The 18,503-nt window shown below is 42.0% G+C and overlaps 1 non-coding gene across 1 annotated transcript; it reads right to left on the bottom strand.

Moving 5' to 3' along the window:
- Positions 1-12,626: 12,626 nt before the first annotated feature.
- Positions 12,627-12,734, bottom strand: LOC148545641 (small nucleolar RNA R71). Its single transcript, XR_015901760.1, has one exon. It is a non-coding gene; the product is annotated as a small nucleolar RNA R71 (small nucleolar RNA).
- Positions 12,735-18,503: the final 5,769 nt, after the last annotated feature.

Genomic DNA, 18,503 nt, shown 5'->3' with positions numbered 1-18,503 from the left:
CTGAGTATTTCTTTCAAATTTTCTACCTTTTGTTTCTATCATCCATGTTCCCAATAGGTTTCCCACATTTTAATCTATTCATAATTTTCTATCTTAAGCTAACCAAGGATTCAACTTGGGATTTTATTTTATTTTTCTGCTTAAGGCTAGTAGTGTGGCTAAATAGAATAAAAGGAATTTTAAAGGCTCAAGGGGGCTAACAAGGGTGATGTGAAAGGTAGGTTATTTTGGGGTAAGTGAGCTAAAATCAAATAATTGCCTTAATCATTCTTTTGGCATGTATCTATATTCTATAATTGGACATATAGATTAAAGCAAAGTAAAGAACATCAGAATAAAAAGAAGTGAAACACACAGGAATGAAATTATGGTTTGAATGCAACCATACAATTAAGCTCAAAACTCACAGGCTGTGTGTTCTCTAACTCAAGCATCATATATCATTCATATATGTTATGCAGGTTTAGTTAAAAATTCCCATTATTCTCATAAAAAAATTATTTAGGGTAGCCTTTAAAGTTTTAATGTTCCTCCTTGATGAAATATTGTCAACTTAACTATATGATGTAATGCTATATATACAAGGTTTATGGATTTAAATCTGTTATGTTCAATTTCCTAGCTTACTTCCTTTTTATATTTTTCAATTTAACTATGCTATCTTATGCTAAAAAGAGTAAACTATACTAATTAATCCACTAATAAGTCAGAATTACAAACTAAACTAAATAACTAAAAATATGAACTAAAAATGCAAAATGCAAAAATAGAGTAAAAATACATAAAAGCAACAATGTATAAGTACTCAGAAAAAAAGAAAAATACAGAAAAATATCCAAAATAAAAGAAAAAGAGATGTAGTGGTTCACCAAAATAAAACGCCAGAGATGGCGACCTCCCCACACTTAAAATGAAGCATCGTCCCTGATGCTCAGTCAAGCCGGGTGTGAAGGGGTGTAATCACTGGTAGGGATGGTAGCTGGAGGCTCTGTGGTGGTGGTAGGCTAAGCGTCTGGCTGCTGTAGAGGCGGTGCTGACTGGATCAGGATCTCCGGATCTGCAGCCTCGATCTGATGTGTAACCTCCTGATGTGGTGCAGCCTGCTCTGTGTCTGCCTGCTGATGGGTCTCCTCCTGAAAATGAGTCTCCTCCTCGGGCTCATCCTCCTCCTCCTCGGATGGCTCTGATGGTGTGTCGGGCTCGGAGGGGATGTCACCACCCTGTCTGATCATCAGCTTCAGATGCGAATAGCGTCGCTGGCTGCGACGCTCCAATCTCTCATACAGCGCCGGTTATGGCACTCCATCTGATCGAGCTGTCGGAATAGGCGGTGCACGAGGCGGTATACGGGCTCAGAGGCAGGTGGATGTGCAGTGGTGGCAGTAGGGGCAGCAGGGGCAGCTGTGGATGAGGAGGGTCCAGCAGACGGTGGGGATGTCTCATCAGTAGCAGTGAAGGGTGGTGGTCTGTAGCCCAAAGCTAGGAAGTTCCTGCTGTGAGGAATGATCTTCCTACAGTCCGCCGCTGATGGTCTCTCATCGGCATCCTCCCATGGCACGTCAGCTCGACGGCCTAGCTGTGTAACCAGATACGGGAAAGGGAGGGTGCCTCGGACGTGGACCCTGGCCATATAATGCCGGATAAAGCGTGGTAGATAAAGGTCCTTACCCTCTAGCACACACCATAGGAGGGTGATCATAGCAGCTGGGATCTCTGTCTCATGAGTACTCGGCATGACATAATTGCTCAAGATCTGGTGCCATAACCGAGCCTCATCATTTAAGTACGCCCTCTTGATCCCTCTAGGCATGGTGGTGTCCTGACCCATCTCCCAAGGAACAGTCGGGTCGAGAGCTATCCGTGCCTTTACAACATCCCAATCAAACTGCATCAGGCGCATGTCCTCCTCAGCCTTTGAATAACCATCAGGCTGATCGGACTTGGCTGGGAGCTGGAGAATGTCCTCTATGGCCTCCTCAGTGACCAGAATCTACTTTCCTCTCAGGTTTACTGCATCTAGGGTGGTGATGTATTAGTTGCAGTAGAATTCCCGGACCCAAGATGCATTGACCTCTGTTAGTGTTCTCTCCAGAAAGAACCAGCCTCTTTGCTTGATTTGCTCAGTGGTGTACTGCTGGAGTGCTTCTGAAATCTTCAGAGTTCTCTCCAGGTATAGATTCCTGGAGTTTGCAAATGCCAGATACATCAGCTCACAGTACCGGTTTGTAAATTTTATTGAATCATTTGCAGGGAGCAGCTGGTCAGCTTTTTCCTGCTATGTAAAGTTCTTCTCCCTCCATGAGGAATCATGCATGAGGGCAATGATGGACTGGGAGGAATCTCCTCTCTTGCGCTTGCCAGTAGCCTTGCCTTTTCCTTTCCTTTGTGAGGCAGACATCCTGAAAAACGGGAAACCAGGATATGGATAAAAATAGGGAAGCAAATAGGCAATTTAAACAAAGAAAACTCAAAGCGGCAAAGGAGAATTAGCATGAGGTAAATGAGTCAAGTAAATGTGCATGAAGGATTGTTTAGTAGTTTAAAATTTGGAAAGGAAGAATTTACAATCCAAAATGTATCAGAATTCAAGTTAAATAGAAAAAATAGTCATTATGCCATGGTTAGAAAGTTAGAGGAAATTGAAAAAAAATCAGAAAAGAGATTTTGAAAAGGTTGGTAATGTTAGAATTTGAAAAAGAAGTTATTAAATTAAAATTAGTGAGTCAGTAAAATGTGGGTTAAGGTAAATGGCATAAAGAAAATATTCCATATAACGAGGATTCACAATTATGACTAAAATTAACTCACAACCGAACAAGGAAAACAGGGTGATGTTGATTCTAATAGATATAAAGAAAGCAAGAACTGGAATCAGAATATCACAAATGCAGTTTATAAACCAGGAAATCAAAGAGGATAAGAAAGTCTGCCATCGCATTCATGAAACGGTTTGGTTAAAGCAGAGGACAACAGAGTTCAGATTGTCAAAGCAAAACATGAATGAAAACAATTTACAAAAAATTTGGGCAGCATTCCGGCTAAAATTGGATTGTCCCAGAAAATAAACAGCAAACAAGGCAGTTCATATGAATTAAAAAAACTTGCTGTAGTTATCTATAATTAATAGAAACATGAAAATTCAGAGTAACAAGCAGCAAATGCAGGAAATCACAGCATATGAACAAGGTCACAGGAATAGCAGAATTGCAGTTTTGATAAAACAGAAGCATGAACAGTGCAAGTAAACAGACCTAAATCCACTAACCACAGCCTAAGCTACCTAACAACCTAAAAATCCACTACAGCATGCATATCTATCTATCCTAATTATGAACAGAAACAGAAAAAATTGTAAAATAACTGCAAAGGACAGGAAGGCGGCATTCATCGGAACCTGGTAGGCGTGAGTAGTAGAACGGGGTAAGAAAGCGGCTGGGTTGTGGCTGCGGTGGCGTCCGGCACGGTGGCGGGCACGGCGGCGCGGTGGCTGCTTGCAGTTTGGTCAGGGGAAAGAGAGGGGGTGATGGGTGAAATAGGGGAGAGGGGGTGGCGCGGCTGGGATGGCCGGCGGTCGTGGGTGGTGGTCTGCGGAGAGGAGGGGAAGAGAGGAAGAAAGAAGAAGAAAGAAGGGGAGGGAGGAAGGGGGCAGGTGGCGGCAGCGTCTGGACGGCGGCGGCGTCTGGGTGGGGGTCGGGGTGGCGGCAATGGTGGCTGGGTGGTGGTTGAGAGAAGAAGAGGAAGAGAGGGAGAAGAGGGTTGGGGGGGCTGCGCGACTGATAGGGTTCGCGTGGCTGGGGGGGGTTATATTTTCAAATCCACGCAATCGCGTGGGGGACGCGGTCGCATGGTGGGGTGAAAATGGGAGTGACGCGATCGCGTGGGGCACGCGATCGCATGAGAGGGGTGGAAGAGGGGATGACGCGATCGCGTGGGTCGCGCGACCGCATCGCTGGAAATTGTGCTAAACGCACGACTCCAGCACCGTTTCAGCGCAACTCTCTGTCTCGTCCTAGGGTTTTGTGCAATCCATGCGACGCGATTGCGTCGCTCACGCGGTCGCGTGTGATTAGTTTTGTGCAAGTGACGCGATCACATGGGGCATGCGATCGCGTGGGCCAATTTGTGCAAAACGCACAAGGGCCGCACGATTCCAGCTTAACTCTCTGGACGTTGGATTTTTTTGACGCCGATCTCCAAGGCACGCGGCCGCGTGGATGACGCGGTCGCGTGGATAGTGTATTCGCAGTACGACGCGATCGCATGGGGCATGTGGTCGCGTCGTGCATCCCTTTTTTTTGAATGCTGAATGCAGTATGAAGAATGCAATGATTAATATGAATGCTATGCATGATTCCAGGTTCAATAAAATGAAATAAAATTCGAAAACAAACAAAACTAAATAAAATTAAAATTGCAAAAAGAATGATCATATCATGGTGGGTTGTCTCCCACCTAGCACTTTTAGTTAAAGTCCTTAAGTTGGACATTGGGGAGCTTCCTGCTATGGCGGCTTATGTTTAAATTCATCCAAAAATCTCCACCAGTGCTTGGAATGCCAATAGCCTCCGGGGTCCCATACTAGGCATGTAAAGCTTCTGAGCAGCTTCAGACAAATTTTCAGGCTTCCGGGGTGACGAATGTCAGAATAGATTCCAGGATCCCAAGCTTTGCTATTAAATCCGCCTCCGTCTTGATCTATATGTTTCCATCCGGGCGGTTTAAAAAGTAGAATCTCACCATGGTGACCAAACGTTCTCCGTGATCCATGCAATGGAGCATGATACCAATCCGTGTACTTCGAGGTGAAGCGTGGAACCTTATTGAACCTTGTGCACCAACTCTGAGTACGAGCCATTTCCCTCTTACTTTTAAAGCCGCAAAGAGCTCTAAGCTGGCCATCTGTTTCAAGTAAACCATATTCAAGTGAATAAGTAAAGTTAAAGGTTAAGGATTGTACCTACTTGAAGCTTGTATTAGGTGGTAATGGCCTTGGGATATATGTTTCTGGTGGTTCTGTAAGTTCTACTCCCTTGTGCTCTTCTGTGAATTCCTCCACTTCCTTGCAAGGTTCTACAATTGTATCTGTGTCCTGGTCAAAGTCTTCTATGTCTTCCTCATCACTTGAGTCATAGATTGGAGGTTGAGAGATATCTACCTCCGCATCATCTTCATATTCACTTGGGGAAGATTCTTCGATCTCAGAGAATTCACTTGCGGATGCAAGTTCATTACTAAGAGAATTTGACTTGTGACTATCATCATCAAGGGAATTTGTGTCCTGGGTTATTCCATCTGATTCTTCATAAACAACTTGCCTTGGAGGTTGTACAATATCCTCCTTAGAATCAACTGTAGCATCCTTGTCGGAGTTCTCCTCAGTTCTGGATTCCCATGGAGGTTCAGCATCTCCTAGATCTTCAACCAACTCTTCTTCTTGAACAATGACAGCTTCTTCTACCTGTTCTAGTACGAATTCATTCTCTGTCTTATCCACTGGAGTTTCTAGTATCTCCTTCATACTACGCTCTTCGTTAGACTGTTCACATGGGGCTGTGGCTGATCCTTGTGTATTTGAGCGCCTAGAAACCTATTGAATTACTACTTGCTCCAATTGTCGAATGGTTGTTTGAAATTTATTTACTGTTTCCTTTAGGCGAACCTCTGCTTCTCGGGTTGCCGGACTTGGACATGATACAAAGGAAAGTGGTGGTGACTGGGAGTGATTGGATCGGTACTGGGGTAAGGAAGGATCATATGGTGACGAATGGTGAAGAGAAGCTTGTGAGTGTGGTGGTTCGAGGTTATGTTGAAAGGATGGTTTATATGCACGGGGTGGGGCTTGTTGGTAGTTACAAGGTTGTCCACCATATCTTTCAGCTGGGTATGCACAATAGAATGGTCTTTGTCTAGGATATCTCGGAGGGTGTTGCTGCCTAAAGGGTTGATTAGATCCTCTTGGCTCCATCCATCCTTGATTGGTCCGACCTTGATGCATATTCCTGCTGTAACTTCTATTTCCTTCAACAAAGTTAGAACCAAACTCAAAGCGAGAGGGCTGAGAATTCATGGTAGCAAATAAAGATGAAAAGGAAAAACAAAAATAAATAAACAAGCAAAAGAAAAATATTTACAATAACCAATAATAAGGCACACGTTAGCAGTTCCCCGGCAACGGCGCCATTTTGACGTCGGTGGTTTTTGCCAGTAAAGAAGTTCATAAAAACAGTCGCGTTGTAGATATAGTCTCTAAACCAACAAAAATCCCTTCGTACAAACGTTTTGGTTGTCACAAGTAACAAATCCCTTAAAAATTGTTAACCGAGTATTCAAACCTCGGGTCGTCTTCTCAAGGAACTGCAGGGAAGTATGTTCTTATTATTGGTTGTGGAGGTTGTAAAATCGGGGTTGAGAGTGAAGAGTAGATATGACAAATAGTTTAAATGGCAATTAAAATAAATAAATACGGTAAAGCAATCTTTTGGCAAGGTAACAGAAATTGGAAGTCCAACTTAGTTATCTCTCTCAACAATAATGAAAGTTGAATCTAAATTCCACTTAGTTAACCTTTACTAAAGTAAAGGAAAGTCAAGGGACTAATTAGTTTGACCTTCGAATCCTATTTATTGGGATTATTGAAGTTCAATTCAATTAGCAAGATAATGATTATCAATTATGCTGAGTTTAATAATGTTGAGTTACTGATTTCTTAACCAAGACCAAAAGGAAAAAAGTAAAATTGTTGGAATAAAAAATGTCCTTAGATGGTAAGCAATGGTAACACAAATTAAGGAGAAAGCAATCAATAACTGAAATACCTCAAATAATCATTAATCCAAATCATAACATGGAAAGGGTTCATAAGTCAAGTTGGCAACATTTATAGGTACGAATAAAAGCATTAAAGTAAATATTAAACCGGGATCGAGAGTCACTCTTACAAACTAAGAGAAGTCCTAAATCCTAATCCTAATCCTAATCCTAAGAGAGAGAGGAGAGAACCTCTCTCAAACTAAATCTAAATCATGGAAAGTGAAAATTGGCGAGCTCCCTCTGAATGGATGCATTCCCTCACTTTGTAACCTCTGGTCTATGCCTTCTGGACTTGGATTTGGGCCAAAAAGGGCTTCAGAATTCACTATGAGTATTTTCTGCAATTTCTGGTGCGTGGCCTCTGTCACGCATCCGCGTGGGTCACGCGGTCGCGTCATTCGGGGCATTTCCTTGCCCCGCGGTCGCGTCAGTCATGCGACCGCGTCATGTGCGTTCTGCTTAAGGCGCACGGTCGCGTCAGCCATGCGGCCGCGTCGCTGCTGATTCGCGCTTGGCACGCGATCGCTTTGTCCATGCGATCGCGTGGATGCCATTTTCTTCAGAAGCTCCGTTTTGTGCTTTCCTTCCATTTTTGTATGTTTCCTTTCCATCCTTTAAGTCATTCCTACCTTAGAAGATCTGAAACTACTCAACACACTAATCACAGCATCGAATGGAAATAAAGGTAATTAAGATAATTAATATTAAAGCATAGGAAACATGTTTTTCACATACATCACATAATAAGGAAGGGAAAGTAAAACCATGCAATTAATATGAATAAGTGGGTGAAGGATTGAATAAATCACTTAAATTAATCACAAAATATATCATAAAATATGGGTTTATCAAATACTCACCACAATAACTAGATAGAATCAAAGAGGACGAGAAAAGCGACGCGTGACCGCAAACGGCTCGTCGATTAGAGCTCCGTAGCTCAAGTTATGGTGGTTTGAAGATCAAGAGGGGTTATGGTTTTAGTTTCCTTTTCCTCTCTTCTCTCCCACCGTGAATATCCCAAAAAAAGGGTTTGTGGCATCTGAATGGCCTTAATAAGGCCATATATATGTTGGGTCTTGGGCTCACTTGGGCCCGGGTCACTTGGTTTAACTCGTTGGCCCAATTTTGGGCCAAAACCTTTACGATTAGCATTTTAAATTGTATTTTAAATATTTCTATCTTCCCAAATTATAAATTCTTATTTCTTAACCTTATTCACTTCAAATTAATTTCCTCAGCTGTAGTACCGGACAGATCTCAGTCGGTATTGCCAATCAAATTTTTACTGTGCATTTTGACGTAGAAAACTATATTTTTCGACTCAGAAAAATCTACTGAGTCCAAATATCATATTTAAATGATCAAATTTTAATTGTTAAATTTTCTAATCATATTCTCTCATATTTAATTTATTATTTAATTAATTACGGTTTGACAAGATTTTACAAAATATATCACTTCTAGAAGCCAAAGAGAAACAAGGGATGCCGACAGGCTGGGGTATAGCTCCGACCAAAAAGAAAAAGGAACTTGGTATGGGCCAGTCAAAACCCCTACATCCAAAGGAATAATAAACTATATTTCAGGTGGCTTTGCAGGAGGCGTAGCAACTAATACTGCTAGGAAGAGAAGTTTCAGGGCCATGATGACAATGGAAGGATCTCAACAAAAGACTCAAACTCCCACTACAGCTGCCAAGATTACCATCGACGCATCTGACTTCAAGTCACAGTGTCCAAATTTAGACGACCTAGTAGTAATTTCTTTGCATATGGGAGAGCTCACAGTAAAAAAAGTCCTACTCGACCTAGACAGTAGCACCGATGTCTTATTCTACTCTACCTTCAAGAAGATGTAACTCAGTGATAAAGCACTGCAACTGTCACCTGGAGAATTGGTAGGGTTCTCTGGAGAAAGAGTCCCTGTTTCAAGTTATGTATGGCTAAGAACAACACTAGGGGAGCCTCGAAGCTCAAAAACCCTAGATATTCAACTTTTAGTAGTCGATTGTACTAGCCCCTACAAAGTTATTTTGGGGCCCCCGCCACTTAACTCCTTTGGAGCCATCATCTCCACAATTCACCTGTGTGTCAAGTTTTCTGCGTAGGATAACATCATAGCAACAGTCCATGCAAACCACAAAGAGGCCAGACAATGGTATAATGCGAGTTTGAAGCTAACACCAAAGGAGACTATCCCAAGAATCTATACTGTTTACAACTCGGAGAGCATTCCAATGTTGGCCGAGCTAGATCAAGGAACAACAACAGCCGTCCTGCTCCCATGGACAACCTAGAACAGGTACAATTTGGGAAAACAGACCAATTTACTAACATCGGTTCCGCTTTCTCTACAAGGACAAAACAAAGGCTGATCAACACACTAAAGTCAAACTTCGACCTCTTTGTGTGGACACCCACAGACATGCCAGGGATCGATCCGAACTTCATATGCCACAAGTTGGCAGTTAACCCCAACACCTGACCTATAAGGCAAAAGAAACAGAATATGGGCACAGAAAGAAGAAATACAGCGGCGACAGTAGAAACACAAAAGTTACTTTATGCGGGTTTCATCTGAGAACTTCGCTTTTCATCTTTGTTAGAAAACGTGGTGATGGTCAAAAAGAGCTCGGAAAAGTGGCGCATATGTGTAGATTTTACAGATTTGAACGAGGCTTGCCTGAAGCACTCTTATCCGCTGTCGAACATTGACAGACTAGTAGATAATACCTCAAGATACCAAGTGTTGAGCTTCATGGACGCATATTTCAACTATAATCAAATACAAATGCACCCAGACGACAAAAATAAGACAGCATTTGTAACTGACCAAGGTAACTGTTGCTATAAGGTAATGCCTTTCGAACTAAAAAATGTAGGAGCAACTTATCAAAGACTGATGGACAAAATCTTCAAAAACCAAATCGGATGAAACATTGAAATATACGTCGACGACATGGTTGTCAAGTCAGGCTCGGAGCAACAGCACGAGGCTGACCTTGATGAAATTTTTCAACAACTCCGAAAATACAATATGAGGTTAAATCCAGAAAAATGTGCATTCGGAGTACAGGGGAAAAAATTCCTCGAATTCCTACTTACAAATAGGGGAATAGAAGCTAACCCCAACAAGTGTCAGGTCGTAATAAGCATGTAGTCACCTCGGTCCATCAAAGAAGTGCAATAACTCACAGGTCGCCTAGCAGCCCTGTCCCGATTCTTACCAGCAGCAGCTGCTCAATCACACCACTTTTTCAATACCTTGAAGAAGGCCGAGAAGTTCGTCTGGATGGACGACTGTGAAAAAGCCTTTGCCGAATTCAAAAACCTTTTAGGCTTACCACCTATACTCAAAAAATCAGAACAAGGTAAATTACTTTTCATATTTCTTTCAATTTCCACTAACACGGTTAGTTCCGTGCTTGTAACAGAAACAGAGAAAAGAAAACATTCAGAGAAGGAAATTTTCCAAAAAAATCCATCAAACATTCATAGGTGCGCAAAAACACCCAGGAATTAGGATGCAATTGCGAGGGGGCACAATTAAATTGAGTTAAGACTTGGCATTCGAAATCAGAAAAGGGGAACTTCACATGCAACTCAGTAAAACAAGGAGTGTACATGAGAAAATACCCCCAATCCCCCTCCTCTCGTAAACTCTCTCCTCACTAGTAAAGGAGAGGAGTTCAGCATGAACACCTGATAAACCACTATTTTATGGTTTATAATGTGTTTAATTGTGTGGTTTTATCATGATCTTTACCCACTTATTCATATGATTAGCATGCATTTATATTTCCTTCCTAAAATTATTACATGATTGAAAACTTGCTTCATAGAGACTTTTAATTATGTATTTTAATTCTTCTTTATTCCATTCGATGCCGTGATCTGTGTGTTAAGTGTTTTAGGCTTTATAGGGCATGAATGAGTTGGAGATTGGAAAGGAAGTTTGCAAAAATGGAAGGAACACAAGAAATTGAGGAGATGACCAGCGAGAAGTGACGCAGCCGCATGGCTCACGCGACCGTGCGGATTGTAATAGCACAAGTGACGCGGAGGCGTGGATGACGCGCTCGCGTGGCAGGGCAAAACGCCGAATGACGCGGCCGCATGAATGACATGATCGCGTGATGTGCGCGATCTGCATAATCTGCAGAATTCGCTGGGGGCGATTTTGGGCCCTGTTTTGACCCAGTTTTCGGCCCAGAAAAGCAGACTAGAGCTAGAGAACATGCAGAGACCGAGAACAACATTGATTTTACACAATTTTTAGTTTTTAGATATAGTTTTACTCCTCCTCTAGGTTTTCTCTGTACACATTCAAAGTTCTTAGGATTTTATTTCTATTGCTTTTTGCATTGGGATATTGAGAAGAGTTATTAGCTCATCAAGACTTCGTCATTCTAGTTCATTTTCTTTACTTGTCTCTTACTCTTCCATGTCCTTTAATTTACTCAATTTTACTATTGAATTATTTTTAGAATTTATTAATACAAGAATTACTTTTATTTTTAATTGATTTCTTTGATTTTTATTTATCATGTCGTTCTTTAATTCCTTTTCCTATGTTATGAATTCTACATTCACAATAAGCGAGTAGTTCCCTAACTTGATGGGGAGTTGATTGAAAGGAACCCTTGAGTTGGAATGCTCAAAAAGAAAAATTGTAATTGGGTTTATTGTTGGATTGTCCTCTAGTCACTGACACCAATCCCTTTTAATTGGGTGGGTTAGAACTTGTGAATAGAAGTAGCATTCCAACTTGTTTGACTTTTCCTTACCTAGTAAGGGATAACTAAACATGACAACCTTCAATTGTCAATTAATCTTGAGAGTACTCCAACAAGAATAGGGCTTCCAACTAATCTACTCCCAGTCAAGGCTTTTATTTAAATTACATAAATTCTCTAATTTAATTTCCTGTTATTCAATTGAAACCATTTTGAAAACATCTGATTAATAAAATAGCACACCTTTCTGCAACTCATTGGGAGACGACCTGGGATTCATACTCCCAGTATTTTAATTTTAATTTTTGTGACACCCTTCTAAATTGATAAGCGGATTTCTGGTTGGTTAAGAACTATACTTGCAACACATATCTTATAACAATTCTTGACTCGCCAATTTCTGCCACGTCAATTTTTGGCGCCGTTGCTGGGGAGTTGCAATAGAGTGCTAAAGTTATTAATTGGAATTTATTTATTTGCATTTTATTTTATCCTGCTACTATGAGCTGCTTGTTTCTTTCGTTAGATGACACGTTCACTTCCTGATCCAAGCTTGCCAGTATTCGATCCTGAGATTGAAAGAACTATTTCATGAATAAGGCATGCTCGGCGTCGGTTAGTCTTCTTTGAGGGCGGATTCGAAACATCACTTGAGAAAGAAACCAGCTCCCGTTCTACTGATTCGGTTGATTTACGTGTAGGTAACATGGCAGCAGCTAGAAGAGTTACTATCCAGGAGGCTGGAGCCCCTGATTTTTCAATGCAACCATTTCAAGCGCATCACCCAGCGGTGGCTACAGATTTTGAAATAAAGACTGCACTGCTCAATTTGATGCCCAAGTTTCATGGCTTACCTGCTCAAGAGCCTATCAAGCACCTGAGATATTTTCAAGCAGCCTGTTCTACTGTCAGGCGTGATGGTGCAAATGAAACTTCAATTTTGTTGAAAGCTTTCCCGTTTTCTCTTGAGGAAAAGGCAAGAGAGTGGTACTACACTCAACCCGTAGCAACTGTATCCGACTGGGATACACTTAGAAGAGAATTTTTGGAAAAGTTCTTTCCAGCTGAAGTTACTGATAAACTGAGGAAAGACATTTCCATGATTGTTCAGGACGAATCCGAGACTCTCTATGAATATTGGGAGCGCTTCAATAATCTTCTGGAAGCATGCCCCCACCATATGATTGACAAGATAGTGTTACTCGTTTACATCACACAGGGCATGAGGCCCAAAGATAAGACCACATTGGAAAGTGCTAGCAATGGGTCTATGAAAAAGTACAAGACCACTGATGAGGCATGGTAATTGATCAGCAACTTAGCTGAATCTACTCGGAATCACAGGCAGAAACAAGGCTGTTCAAAAGCCGTTGCAGAAGTATCCTCTAGCAGAGAGACTAATGCTCTAACTCAGAGTATCTGTGAAATGACCAACTTGCTGAAGCAGATGCAATTGAATCAACAACAAGTTTAACAAGCTCAACCTTCTCCACCACAGCAAAGCCAACAGTTAGTCCCACAGAGAGTTTGCGGAGTCTATGCTGATTATAGCCATTATACTGATGAATGTCCGCAGCTCTAGCAGGAAGACAACACCGTGGCAGCAACTCATAACTTCTATGACTGCCCCAACCAAGGGCACAATCAAGGTGGCAATTACAGCCATGGGTGGCAGGACAATTCTAACCAGAATTGGAGGGACAACAACAACAGAGGAGGCAGAGACAATCAGAGAAATCAGAGGTGGAATAATAACAACAATAGGCAGCAGAACCAGAACCAGCCTTAATGCCATCACCCCAAGGTCCGGAACCACACTGCAGGAGAGGAATCAGGAGCAGCCAAGCCCACCAGAACACGCCTCAGCTGAAGAGGTAGTGGAAATAGAAGATGTTGAAGAGGAAGAGGACATACAGGACATGGCTGAAAAAGAAGAAGTTCAACCACAGGAGGAAGCACCAAAGGGCGCAGATACTGCAGAAGACACCACTCCCATTCTATTTCCACAACTTGCAAGGAAGCCCAGGAAGCAGCTAGAACCTGATCCCAAAATGGTAGAGATATTCAAAAAGGTTGAGGTAACTGTTCCTCTTTTTGATGTTATTCAACAGGTACCTAAATATGCAAAGTTTCTAAAAGATTTATGTATACATAAAGACAAAATTAATGAATTAGAAACTATTCCTTTAGGTAGTTTCATATCTGCTTTAATGGGAGGTTTACCTGAAAAGTGTAGTGACCCAGGTCCATGTATGGTTAATTGTACTATTGGTGGTGTAGTATTTTCTGACTGCATGTGTGAGTATAATGCCTTTGTCTATATATGATATTTTGAGGCTCCCTCCCTTAAAAAGGTCGGCAACTCGTTTTGTGTTAGCAGATAAAAGTATTATTACAGTGGCTGGAGTTGCTGAAGATGTATTAGTAGGTATTAAGGGGCTCACATTTTCCATTGATTTTTATATCCTGGAGATGCCCCAAAATGACTCAGAGAAGCCATCATCAATCCTACTCAGAAGACCATTCCTGAAGACTTCGAAGTTCAAATTAGATGCTTTTTCAGGAACATACTTTTTTGAAATAGATGGCCGAGTAGTAATCTTCAATCTGAATGGAGTTATGAAGCATCATCCAGAGGAACATTCTATCCTCTAGTGTGACATCATAGATGAAACCGTGGCTGAAGTTCACCAGGAGGAATTTGAAGAGAAGTACATAGGACAAGGTCCAAGTGTGGGGACATTCTCAGAGGACAATGACAGTGCTTTACCATTGTTACCAGCTCCAGACAACCCAGAGCCTGACCATGATCAGAAGTTAGAATTAAAACCCCTTCCTCCACACCTCAAATATGCTTACCTGGAAGACGAGCATAAGTTTCCAGTTATTATTGCAAGGGAACTCACTTCTCAACAGGAAGAGCAGTTACTTAGTGTGCTGAGGAGGCACAAGAAGGCAATTGGTTGGAGTTTGGCAGACATAGTAGGCATCAACCCTCAAGTCTGTGAGCATAGGATATTTTTAGAAGAGGGAGCAAGACCTGTCCGTCAACCCCAGAGAAGACTGAACCCCACTATCTTAGAGGTTGTCAAGAAGGAAGTGACCAGACTACTGGAGGCAGATATCATCTACCCCATTTCAGACAGTGAATGGGTAAGCCCAGTACAAGTGGTGCCCAAGAAGTCTGGAGTCACTACAGTGAAGAATGAGCATGGAGATCTCATGGCAACCAGAGTTCAGAACGCCTGGAGGGTCTGCATTGACTACAGACGCCTCAACCAGGCCATTCGTAAGGATCACTATCCTCTTCCATTCATTGATCAAATGCTGGATCGCCTGTCAGGTAAATCACATTATTATTTTTTAGATGGTTACACAGGTTATTTCCAGATTCATATAGCTCCTGAGGATCAGGAAAAGACCACTTTTACATGTCCTTTTGGGACTTATGCTTACAAGAGAATGCCCTTTGGCTTGTGCAATGCACCAGCTACCTTCCAAAGGTGCATGATGAGTCTTTTCTCTGATCTTATTGAGGACTGTATAAAAGCTTTTTTGGATGATTTTACTGTATATGGCGATTCCTTTAGCCTTTGCTTAGATGGATTATCTAGAGTATTAGATAGATGTGTCAGTACAAACCTTGTATTAAATTTTGAAAAATGTCACTTTATGGTAAAATAAGGTATTGTACTAGGACATGTTGTGTCTAATACTGGCATTTCTGTAGATCCAGCAAAGGTGGATGTTATTTCTAGTTTACCGTACCCCTCCTCTGTGAGGGAAGTCCGTTCGTTTCTTGGCCATGCAGGTTTTTACAAGAGATTCATTAAGGACTTCAGTAAGGTAGCACTTCCCTTATCCAGACTACTGCAGAAGGATATTGAGTTCGAGTTCTGTGAGGATTGCAAACAAGCGTTTGATAAGCTGAAGACCGCCTTGACTCAAGCTCCAATTGTGAGAGGACCAGACTGGAGCCAGCCATTTGAAATAATGTGCGACGCCTCCAACCATGCAGTAGGAGCAGCACTGGCTCAGCGTGAAGGTAAGGACCCCTTTGTTATTGCTTATGCGTCTAAAACTTTAGATGCCGCTCAGTTCAATTACACTACTACTGAGAAAGAGCTTCTTGCTATTGTTTTTGCTCTGGATAAATTCCGAGCCTATTTACTTGGTACAAAGGTAGTAGTGTACTCAGACCACGCAGCTCTAAAGTATCTATTAGCTAAAAAGGAGTCCAAACCAAGGCTTATACGTTGGATACTGCTATTACAAGAATTTAATTTGGAAATTAAGGATAGGAGTGGTAACCAGAATTTAGTGGCAGACCACTTAAGTCGCCTTGAGCACATTACAGATGACCCCACTCCTATAGCTGATAATTTCCCATTTGATAACCTGCAAGTAGTATCTGAGGTAGTCCCTTGGTATGCACCTGTAGCTAATTATCTAGTTAGCCGCACCTTTCCTCCAAACTTTTCTAAGCATCAAAGAGACAAACTGAAAAGCGAGTCTAAATATTATATATGGGATGACCCATATTTATGGAGATGTGGCGCTGACCAGGTAATTAGACGGTGTGTGCCTCAATCAGAATTCCAGTCCATCTTAGAGGCCTGTCACTCATCTGAGAGTGGAGGACATTTTGGCCCTCAAAGAACAGCTAGAAAAATCTTAGACTGTAGATTCTGGTGGCCTACTCTTTTTAGAGACGCTGCTGAATTTTGTAGATCTTGTTTCCCATGCCAAAAATTTGGTAATATATCCAAGAGGGATGAGATGCCTCAAAAAATTATGCTTTTCTATGAAATTTTTGATGTTTGGGGCATTGACTTCATGGGTCCATTTCCAAATTCTAATGGTTATTTTTATATATTGTTAGCTGTGGATTACGTTTCCAAATGGGTGAAAGCAATTCTTACCCGCACTGATGATGCTAACACTATTGTTTTCTTTGTGAGAAACCACATTATTTGTCGCTTTGGATCACCACGAGCAATCGTGAGCGATCAAGGCACCCATTTTTGTAACAGGAGACTAACATGATTAATGAAGAAGCATGGGATAATTCATAAGGTTGCAACAGCCTACCATCCTCAGACTAATAGGCAAGCCGAGGTGTCAAACAGAGAGATAAAGTGTATCTTGCAGAAGATAGTCAAACCTCATAGAAGAGATTGGAGCACCAGGCTACAAGATGCACTCTCGGCATACAGAACAGCATACAAAACACCCATTGGGATGAGTCCTTTCCGCTTAGTTTATGGAAAAGCTTGTCATCTCCCTGTTGAAGTAGAGCACAAAGCCTTTTGGGCAGTAAAGGAGTGCAACATGGGAATTGAGAAAGCCGAAGCTGAAAGGAAGTTACAACTGCAAGAACTGGAAAGCCTTCGCCTAGAAGCTTATGAGAACTCAAGACTATACAAGGAGAAGATGAAGGCTCTACATGATCAGCACATCAAGAGAAAAGAGTTCCAACCTGGAGATTTAGTCCTCCTTTACAAATCTCGACTGAGGCTCATGCCAGGCAAGTTGAGATCAAGATGGGAAGGTCCATACAGAGTAGAGAAGGCTGAACCGTACGGAGTTTTCCACCTAAGTCATCCTTCAAGCTCTGAACTTATCAAAGTTAATGGACAACGTTTAAAGCTGTACCATGGAGAGAGGATGAAGAAAAATAAGGAGCTCGAGATCTTCCTCTCCACAGAGCCGAAGACTGAGCTAGTGGAGCGTCCAACTTACGGACGTTAAAGCAAAGTGCTAGGTGGGAGATAACCCACCATGGTATGATCGTTCTTTTCTTTATTCTTAGTTTTTCTATTCAATAACTCTTCTCTTTATTAGTACATTTCGTGCATCTACATTTACATACTTTTATTTAAAAAAAATTCACGCGACGCGACCGCATTATTGACGCATCCGCGTCGCAGGTGATTGGAGAAAATAATAAAACAAACAGAGAGTCACGCGAGAGCGTGGCTAGAGGCGTGCCCGCGGCACAAATCGCCCCACGCGACCGTGTCGCTGACACGTCCGCGTCGGGTGGGAACATTGGCCTCCCACGCGACCGCATCACTTAGGCGGCCGCGTGCCCTGGAATTCGACGTGAAAAGGGTGCACGACCGAAAGTTGTGCTAGAGTGGTGCTGGATTGGTGCTGAACGCACAATTCTTCCCACGCGGACGCATGGCTCACGCGTCCGCGTCATATCCTTCTAATGGCCACTCACACGATCGCATGCCCTACGCGATCGCATCACCCAACATTTGGCGCAATAAGAGTTTGAACAGAGAGTTGTGCAAGTGCGAGGCTGCCCTCGCGCCAGTAGCATAAAACGGGTCACGCGACCGTGTGACCGACGCGACCATGTCAATTAGTATAAGTGCAAGTCGCGCGACCGCGTGCCCCATGCGACCGCGTCGCTTGCACCGCACAGCTTCCCTGATTTGCCAATTATCTTATCTTTCTTTTCCCCAAATCCTATTTTCTCTTTTCCCTCCTTATTTCTTCCTTCTTCCTTCTTCCTTCCTTCTCACTTTCTACTCTCTCTCTCTCTCTCTCTCTCTCTCTCTCTCTCTCACCCCCATTAACAAGGTTTTCTTTTCTTCTTCCCCTCTTACTTTTCTATTATTATTCTTATTTTTATTTGTTATCTTCTTTTCTTTTCTTTTTACTTTCATTATCCATATTTTCTTTTTCTTTTTTTTCCTTTTTACTTGGTGTTGGAAATTTATTTGAGTCATTATTTCTCATTATATGCTTGTAGATTGTTGTAAAATTGTTTGGCAATTATATATTACCTTTTTTAAAGGGTTGCTTGCATGTTCACCTCAATACTTTCTATACCTTATTTACCATGCATGCTATGTGTTTGTGGAAAAGCCCATATGGCATCATGCATTTTTCTACATTATTCTATTTTACTATTCAATGCTTACTTTTCACAAATTCCCTT

This window comes from Arachis ipaensis, chromosome B9 (genome assembly GCF_059453495.1).
Source record: "Arachis ipaensis isolate K30076 ecotype BB chromosome B9, ASM5945349v1, whole genome shotgun sequence".
Lineage (NCBI taxonomy): Eukaryota > Viridiplantae > Streptophyta > Magnoliopsida > Fabales > Fabaceae > Arachis > Arachis ipaensis.
Note: the sequence above shows the minus strand (reverse complement) of the source record. Positions and strands in the feature narration are given on the sequence as shown.